Below are 9,683 nucleotides of genomic sequence, written 5' to 3' on the forward strand. Positions count from 1 at the left end.
TGGAGAGGCCATTCCAATGCTCTGTGACACCAGCGGCTGTGGGCACTGGGAAGCGGGGAAGGGCCTCTGGCACCTTGACTGCCAGCCCACTGTGGGGCGGCTTTTGTGATGAAGAAGCACCATATCAGGCTGCAAATGAAGCCAAACACACGACACTGCTCAGAGCCGTGTGGTGCCTTCTCTGTCTTTGTGTCCTCACATGACCTTCAGAGACCCTATTTCCCAATAGGCCACATTCTGAAGTTCTGGGTGTAGCTTTGCGCAGTGGCAGTATCGTAGCCAGTGAGGTTTATCCGAGGCGCGATTATTGCTAATTGAAGTTCTGGGTGACCATGAACCCGGCGGGGGTGGGGGGGCCACTATCCAACCCAATACACAGACCAGATACATCATTGGAAACGGCCCAAGAGTCAGTGAAAATATAACACGTTTTATCAAGGGACCCCAAAATAGAAATGGCTTAATCAGGAGGAAAGTGTAGTTCTCTTTCATGCAGCACTCTGAGTGTAAGTGTCCGAGGGCTGATATGGAGACTGCACTTTCTCAGGGACTTCCTCAACACCTGGTTTCTGTCTGGCAGTCCAGAATGGCTGCTCCAGCTCCAAACATCACCTCCACACTCCAGCAAGGAGGAAGAGCAAAAGGGACGTGAAGAGCATGGCTTTCCCTTTAAAGACAAGACCTAGAAAAGCATCTCTTCTGCTCACATCCCATTGGCCAGAGATTAGTCATATGACCTTTCTTGCTGCAAAGCATGCAGGGAAATGTAGTCTTTTTTTTCCTGGGCAACCACATGTTCAACTAAACTCCAGGTTTTTCTGGTACCCCTCAGCCTCGGGCACAAGTATGTCACGGGGAAAATGGAGAAATGGAGACTTGGGCCCTGGGCACATTGCCCTTCCAGACATAGCTCATCCCACTGCCGCAGGCCCCGATGACCTAGGACTGAGGTCAGGGGTCACGCAGTTCCCTTCAGACAGGTGTTTTGGGAGGTGTGGATGCCTTCAGGCCCAGCCCAGGCCTGGGGAATGTGATGTCTGCATTAAGACCCAAAGGATGGGGGCAGGGGGAGGGAAGGGGAGGATGCAGTCCAGGCAGAGGGACAGAACCTGCAGAGGCCCAGAGGCAGTGGACCGTGGGCAGACATGGAACCTGCACTTTGCACGATGGATGTTGGCAGATTCAGGTGACGCAGCAGCGGGGCTGTGAGTCCCTCGTGCCTCTCTCTGCACTTACACTTCGCTGTTCTGTCTAGTCAGGTGTCTGAGGGTCCTGGGGGTCTCAATCCGACGTGTGTTGGCCCGTTCTCTCACTCGCGCTGCGTCTCCACCACGTGCTTGTCAGTCTGATCTTGAACTCATGTTTGCTTGACCTTAACCCATGGGAATCCCTTAGCTCTAAATCCGGGGTGCTGGGAGGGATTGCGCCTATGCAGGTGGGGGCCCCGCAGAGCTGGAGGTGCAGGGCTCAGGGCACAGCTGCGGGCATCTGCCCTCGGGGCCGGGGTCTTCCTGCCTGCTCACCTCTCACCTGCTCCACAGAGGTCAGAGGTCTTGGGAGACTTCCGCTTCTCAGATCCCAGAATCCAAGTTTTTTTTTTTTCGCAGTGGGAGGGTCCCTTGGGTGTCTAGTGCACTGCCTGCAGTGAGCTGAATAGTTGCCCCCAAAAGAGATGTGTTCACATCCTCACCCCTGGACCCTGTGAATGGGGCCTTATTTGGAAAAAGGATCTTTGCAGATGTCATGAAGTTAAGATCTTGAGAAGAGGAGACCACCCTTGGGGGTGGGGGGCAAATCCAATGACCTGTGTCCTTATCGGAGACTCGCAGAGGAGAGACAGACACAGGGGAGAAGACGGGGCCGAGGCAGGAGCCGTGCTTGCAAGCTGAGGAACAGCTGGCCAGCAGGAGCGGGGAGAGGGGAGGGCCCTCCCCTGGAGCCTCCGAGGAAGTGCGGCCCTCCACACCGGGATTTTGGACTTCTGGGCTCCAGAACTGGGAGACTAAATTTCTGTCATTTTAAGTCACCCTTCGTGGGAATTTGTTACGGGCGGTGCTTTCAAGAACCAGAAAGTTCCGTGTCTGGAATGTGGCTTGCAGCAGGGGCCCTGAACAGATGGGGCTGGTGGGCCTGGTCCTGTGAGGCTTCCAGCTCCTGCCCCGGAGTCTGGACTGATCTTATTTTCCAGACGCTCAGGGATTCTTTTCAAAATGCCTTTTGGACTCCTCCTTGCTCTTCTTCTTTCCAGAGTATTCTCCCTATGGATTCTTTTTTTGGATTCTTTTTTTTTTTTTTTTCGTGATGATCCATTTATTTATTTATTTATTTATTTTTAGCTGTGTTGGGTCTTTGTTTCTGTGCGAGGGCTTTCTCTAGTTACGGCAAGCGGGGGCCACTCTTCATCGCGGTGCGCGGGCCTCTCACCATCGCGGCCTCTCTTGTTGCGGAGCACAGGCTCCAGACGCGCAGGCTCAGTAGTTGTGGCTCACGGGCCTAGTTGCTCCGCGGCATGTGGGATCTTCCCAGACCAGGGCTCGAACCTGTGTCCCCTGCATTGGCAGGCAGACTCCCAACCACTGCGCCACCAGGGAAGCCCTTTTTTTGGATTCTTTTCCATGCATCCAGTTGCAAAAGCATCCCGTATCAGTGATCCACTGCGGTATAACAAAGCACCTCAAACCCAGCAGCTCAGAACAGCAAGCAGTGCTGTGTGTCAGGAACCCCGGAGCAGCTCAGCCATGTGATTCTGACCCAGGATCTCTATGACATCGATGTCAAAACGTCAGCCGGGCCTCTCGGTCCTTTGAAGGCTTAAGTGGGACTGGAGGACCACATGCTGGCAGGTTGGTGCTGGCTGGAGGTCAGTTCCCGGCCATGCTGACCTCTCAGCGGGGCTGCTTGAGCAGCCTCACAACGTGGTGGCCAGCGATCTGAGCTCCAGGCCAGAGCCGCTGTCCCTGGAAGTTGCACTCCAGCACTCCCCCCTATGCCAGGAGTGAGGGTCCCTGGGGTTTCCTGGGGGCCTGCACTACACATCCCCAAGGACGAGTCAGGTCTACAGGGAGGCTACAAGGGGATTAAGCCACAGCAGGAGACCCTGAGGTTAGACCCAGCGCAGAACTTTCTTAGCGTGACACCAAACAATGCAGTATATTTCCCAGAGGGTTCTCACAGGAGCCCTGAGACGGAGGACGGTTTCTGCACGCTCTACAGATGGCCAAGCTGGGTAGAGAAGATGAGCAGCCCCTCAAAGCCAGGCGCTGCGGTGATGGGGCCAGGATTGAAACCCATCCGCTAATTCTGGCTCAGCCTTCCCCTCCCCCCGACACCCCTGCTGTCTTGGCCTAGTGCCACAGGCCTGTTGTCCGGGTGAGGCCCCCTGACGCCCTTACTCAGATTGTGTGGTCCCCTCGCCCTCCCTCCTGTGTCCTCTCTCCCCTCTCTGCCGCTCCCTCCCTCTATCCCCCCTCTCCCCACCTCCTCCATCCCCACCCTGACCCCCTTGTTGTTTCTGGAGGGAGGCAGAGGTCACTGTCCTTCAAGGTCTTGGTCCAGGCCGAGGTCCAGCCGGCCTCGGGGAGACAGAGGGCACCGTGGACTCTGCAGCGCAAGGGCCGCAGTCTCAGTGGCCCGAGCCTGCACCCTCCTGACGAGCGTTCCCAGGGCCACGTGTCTGTCAGCCAGCCCTGGGCCGGGCCCTGCTGTGTGTGTGTATGAGTCTGTGTGTGTGTGTTTATATGTGTGTGTGTGTGTGTGTGTGTGTGTGTGAGAGTGTGTGTGTGTGTGAGTGTGTGTGTGTATGAGTGTGTGTGAGTGTGTGTTTGTGTGTGTTTATGTATGTGTGTGTATGAGTGTGCGTGTGTGTGTGCGTGTGTGCGCGCGTGTGTGCGCGTGCAGGCTCACAGGTGCCTGCATGCCCAGCCCTGGGCCGGGCCCTGCTGTGTGTGTGTATGAGTCTGTGTTTATGTGTGTGTGTGTGTGTGTGTGTATGAGTGTGTGTGTGTGTGCATGAGTGTGTGTGTTTATGTGTATGTGTGTGTGTTTATGTGTGTGTGTGTGTGTGTGTGTGTGCACGCAGGTGTGTGTGCACGTGTGCAGGCTCACAGGTGCCTGCACGCCCAGCCCTGGGCTCGGATGAGAAATCCTCCAGTGATCGGGGCCGGACAGAGACAGACTCGGCCCCGGCTGCGGGGGCCTCAGGGTCAGTGGAGAGTCTGACACTGCCGGGCGAATGGGAGGGGGGTCCCACGGGGAAGCCCAGCATTAAGGGGGCCTGAGTGACCGGCAGATCAGGAGGGCCTCTGTGACAGGGTCGTTTGGGCTGGGACCCACCCAAAGGGGCCTGCTGTGGAGGGGAGGGGGCATGGGTGGAACTCCAGGCAGAGGGAACAGCATTGGAAAAGGCTCTGAGGCAGGAAGGAGCAGACGCATTCTGGGGGCTGAAAGAAGAATGGGAGGGGGTGCTGAGGGTGGGATCACCGGGAAGGACAGTCTGCTGCCCGGAAGGGAGCGAGGGAAGCAGGTAGGAGGCTGAATCCCCCCGGAATGCGGCCCTGCGTTCTCACGGTTAGCTAGCGCTGCCCAGGGCCTGCCCCCTCCCCCATCAGCGGCCCGGGGACAGGGGACGGCGGAGTCTCTTCCTCAGCCACCCCAGGGTGGGGGGGTCCATGCAGTGTTACCGTGGAAAGCAGCAGGTTAAAAGCCTTTGACCCAGAAATGTCACCTGCTAGAACCCGTCCTAAGTTAATCATTAAGGAAGGGGCACAGATTTCACCGGTCACTCAACCAGCCTTGCTAAGAGAAAGTTCACAACACCCTAAACGCCCCCGTCGAGGTGACTGGTTACGTAAATGGAAGTCTGTTCAGGCAACAGAGTATCGTGCAAACCTTAAAACAGAGCTACAGCCCTGGGCCCTCAAACGCTGGGCGCTTCTCAAGAGATGCACGTTCTCCAGGGCCCAGGGGCCTGCCCCACACCCACAGGGAGGCCACAGCCTGCTTCGATGCCTTCAAAAGGCCATGATCTGGGGGAGAAGCAAGTCTTTCTGATGCCAAAAGGAAGCTTATTTTTATGATGACGTTTAGACAAGTTCTTTTACGTGTCATCCAAATGAAAAAACAACATTTAAGAACTTCACTTGGAATCTGTGGTTCCCCAAGAATATAGCTGAGGACTCTAATTCTGCTGAGAAAAGCAGAGCAAAGAAAAGTCGGGGGAGTGAGACCCCATCTGTGGGAACTACACACAGGTATGCAGGGGTATATTGATGGGTGCGTATAATAAAAAATCCTAAAATCTGGAAAGCCACACACTTAGATGCTACAGTGATAAACACTGGTTAGATGTTGAGGGTACAGGTGACTTTTGTTTATTCTTGCCCACCTGTATCTTTTTTACTGAGGTGAAATTCACATAACATAAAATTAGCCATTTTAAATTGCAGAATTCAGCGGCATTTGGCACATTCACAGTGTTGTGCAATCAGCATCTCTATCTAATCCCAGAACATTTTCATCCCCCCAGAAGGAAATTCCCGGACCTCATAAGCAATCACTCCCCATCCTCCCTCCCTCCAGCCCCTGGCACCCACCAATCTGAATTCTGCCTCTAAAGATTTTTCTATTCTGGATATTTCATATAAGTGGAATCGTACCATATATGCCTTTCTGTGTCTGGCTTCTTTCCCTTAAAATTACCTTTTGATGTTCACCTGTGTGGTAGCATGTGTCAGAACTTCGTTCCTGCTCATGGCTGAACAGTATCCCATTGTATGGATGGACCACGTACAATGGACTATTATTCCATTCATGAACAGAAACGTACATTCATCAGTGGATGCACATTTACCTGCATCTTTTACAAAGATCATCTAAGACCTTCCGTGAGAAGGAATGAGTCAGCCGCAGGGGCCATTTCCCCGCTTTCTCTCCCAATTCCTTCCCCTCTCCCGTCCTGCTTCCCTTTCTCCTCCACCCCCACCTGCTTTTGGGCTTCAGCTCACTTGACAGTCAGGATCTGCAAGAGGTAAAGTTAGGACTGTTATCAACACAGATCATGAAAATGGCTCATGTCCCACTCTGGGCTCTTTCACGTCTACAACACTTGAAGACACCCCGCAGTGCCACTCCAGTTGCAGAAGGACAAATGTCATGGCCCTAAGAAAGGGGAGCTGTGCACGTGTGTAGGTGCGTGTGCAAACATACAGGGACTGTTCACGCACGTTGAGGGTCTGGAGAAGGCGTCAGCCAGCCCCGCCGTGGGACGCCAGCTCGATCCGGTCTCCAAAGGGCAAAGGGGGCTGGGGTGGACTCCCGGTGTGGGCATCTTGGCCTCGCTTTGTGCAGTGCTCCTCTAAGAGAAACACGGAGGGGAAGCTTGCCCAACTTTTTCTCTGTGGGACAGGGCCCGGTGGGCACAGGAAGGGAAGAGATTACCTAGAGGCAGCTCTGCGGGATGACCACAGCAGATCAGAACCCACAAGCCATGCCCTGGGGGGCGAGGCCTCTCCCTCGAGGCTGCCCTGCGGGGCTCAGTCTTCTGAAGGCAGGTCCTCCTCAGAGGGCAGCATGTGGGCAGCACCCTGCAGGACCCCTGTGGCCTTCAAGACGGGCTCCTGTGATGCTGTGGTCTCACTGGGCCAGGCGCTGAGCGCCTGCCAGGCCTCTTTACGCTCTGTCTCGCCAGCCAGGCCATTTTCCCTGGGCGGGCCTGAGCTTCTGCCCAGGCATTAAGAGGGTGGTGTGAAAACAGATCCACCTTCAGTGCTGCCTGGGCTGCCGCGGGGCAGGGACCGAGCTCTCACGGACACTCGGGGTCAGACAGGGCCCAGGATCTGGCCCCGCACCGGCTGGACTTGGCTGCGTCTGGCAGCACAGTGCGGTGGGAGGACTCCGCGTGTGCCCTGGGGAGGCCCTGGCCAGGGTGGACCCCGCACACATCCCTCCCGTCTGGGGCGGCAGTGCCCCACTGACCCCACGCAGCCCGTGCACCGGGAGCCCGTGGCGCCAGGAGCGAGCCAGCCAGCACTCCACAGCGGCCACTGCCTTCAGTGGGGATTCTATTCAGATGGCAGGGCCATCAGCCCCAACAGAGCAGGCGGGGCCTCCCCAGTGCTGGCCTTAGAGGGATTTTGGGGGCTGAGGCAGGTGTGGGGGGGCCCAGGGCCAGGCAGAGGTGAGCGGATCTGCCCGGGAGCCCCTGCCCCCTCACGGCGCCCGTCCGCGTAGGGGTCGTGGTGCCGCATTGCTGGGTCCACCTGGAAGCAGAGCTGGTGACCAGGCCCGGGGTCTCCCATGGGTCAGGACCCCCAAGGGTAACTAGGAAAAGCCACCTGCCGGCTAGGACGGCCCAGGGCATGGAGAGGCTGCAGGACGTCCGGGGCCGCACACATCTGCTCATGGCTGCTGTGACCCCCCAGGACCCCTACACGGAGCCCGAGCAGGGCCATTGTCTGCCAGGCCCATAGCTCAGGACCCTGGGCCCACGGGCTTTTAGGGGCCCACAGAAGTGCTTTCACCTCTTTTCAGATCAGAAAGGAAACAGAAGGAAAAAATACTGAAGAACTCCTAGGGTTCTTTTTATAACAACACAGGCATAAAATAAATCTTCAATGTTTTCACAGAGGAAGGAGCCCACGGAGGCCAAGGGTCGAGGACCCACCCTGGCCCCAGCGGGGAGGACCAGGGGCGCTGGACCGGAGACGGAGGCCTGTCAGTGCCGAGCTAGGGAGGAAAGCAGGGAGGCGAAGGTGAGAAGGGTTAGGGAGCGAGAGGGAAGGAGAGGGAGGGAGAGATGGGGGAGGACAGTCACGGAGCCAGAGCTGGGAGCCCACAGCCTTGGGGGCGGGTGGCAAGCTCTGCTGCCCCCAGCCTGCAGGGGCGCGTGGGCCGGCGCTGCCACTCCCGCTCTGTGGCTCTGTGCGCACCGAGGAGACAGGGAAAGACGGCCTGCGCCGGGCTCCGACCCTGTGCCGGGTGCACAGGTGGGCGGGGTTCGGAGGAAGGGAACGGAGCTCAAACGGAGCTCCAGCGGGTGGGAGGAGAGAAGTCCCCCCAAACCCTGCACAACCCCCGACACCATCTCGGCCATAGGGTGGGCACCAACAAGAGCTCGAGAGTGCCGGCCGTCCAGGGCCAACCACTGTGTGCAGCGCCGGGGCAGCCAGCCCTGGGCCAGGTTGACTCTCAGGGGGTTGTGCCCCGCTGGGGAGCGGAGGGGCCCGGGAAGGGGGGGCGGGCCCGGGAATCCGGAGCTCCTCCCTCCGTTCCTCCGCCCTGCGGCCAGGGCTGCTTCCACTAGAAGGCAGTGCTGCTTAGCCGTCGGTGGAGGCCGGGCCGGCTTGGCAGGTGCAGCCGAGGATGAGAATTGGGGCTGGGGTACAGGATGGGGCGCTACTCTGGGGAAGGGGTCACCGGATAAAATACAGGACACCTGGTGACATTTCCATTTCAGATAAACAACGAATGACATTTTTTAGTATGGGACATACTTGTTCTAAAAAAGTATTCCTTGTTTATCTGCCATTCAGATCTTACCCAGTGCCCTGTATTTTTTTTTAAATTTATTTATTTATTATTTATTTTTGGCTGCGTTGGGTCTTTGTTGCTGTGTACGGGCTTTCTCTAGTTGCGGCGCGCGGGCCTCTCATTGCAGTGGCTTCTCTTGTTGCGGAGCATGGGTTCTAGGCACGCGGCCTTCAATAGTTGTGGCGCACGGGCCTAGCTTCCTGCGGCATGTGGGATCTTCCCAGACCAGGGATCGAACCCGTGTCCCCTGCACTGGCAGGCGGATTCCTGAACACTGAGCCACAGGCAAGCCCAGTGCCCTGTATTTTAAAAAAATATTTTATTACTGATATTTATTTTGTTAAAGTAATTTTACTTTATTTATTTATTTTTTGGCTTCATTGGGTCTTCGTTCCTCACACGAGCTTTCTCTGTAGCTGTGGCGAGCGGGGGCTACTCTTCATTGCAGTGCGCAGGCTTCTCATTGCTGTGGCTTCTCTTGTTGCTGAGCATGGGCTCTAGGCACGGGGGCTTCAGTAGTTATGGTGGGACTTCCCTGGTGGCGCAGTGGTTAAGAATCCGCCTGCCAATGCAGGGGACACGGGTTTGAGCCCTGGTCCGGGAAGATCCCACATGCCGTGGAGCAACTAAGCCCGTGCACCACAACTACTGAGCCTGCGCTCTAGAGCCCGTGAGCCACAACTACTGAGCCTGTATGCTGCAACTACTGAAGCCCGCGTGCCTAGAGCCCGTGCTCCGCAACAAGAGAAGCCACCGCAATGAGAAGCCTGCACACTGCAACAAAGAGTAGCCCCTGCTCACCACAACCAGAGAAAACCTGTGCGCAGCAATGAAGACCCAAAGCAGCCAAAAATAAATAAATACATAAATAAATAAATAAATTTATTTAAAAAAAAATAGTTATGGTGTGCGGGCTTAGTTGCTCTGTGGCATGTGGGATCTTCTCGGACCAGGGCTCGAACCCGTGTCCCCTGCATTGGCAGACAGATTCTTAACCACTGTGCCACCAGGGAAGTCAGAGTGCCCTGTATTTTATTATTTTATTTGCTAGGTCTGCTGACCATTCCTGGGACAGCACAGGCAAGTGCAGGGAAGGAGTCCAGGGTGGGGCTGCAGCCCCAGCTCCAAGTTCATCAGCTCAGTGACTGATGTCCGGA

The sequence above is a fragment of the Balaenoptera physalus genome, assembly GCF_965194825.1.
Source record: "Balaenoptera physalus genome assembly, chromosome: 7".
Taxonomy (NCBI): Eukaryota; Metazoa; Chordata; class Mammalia; order Artiodactyla; family Balaenopteridae; genus Balaenoptera; species Balaenoptera physalus.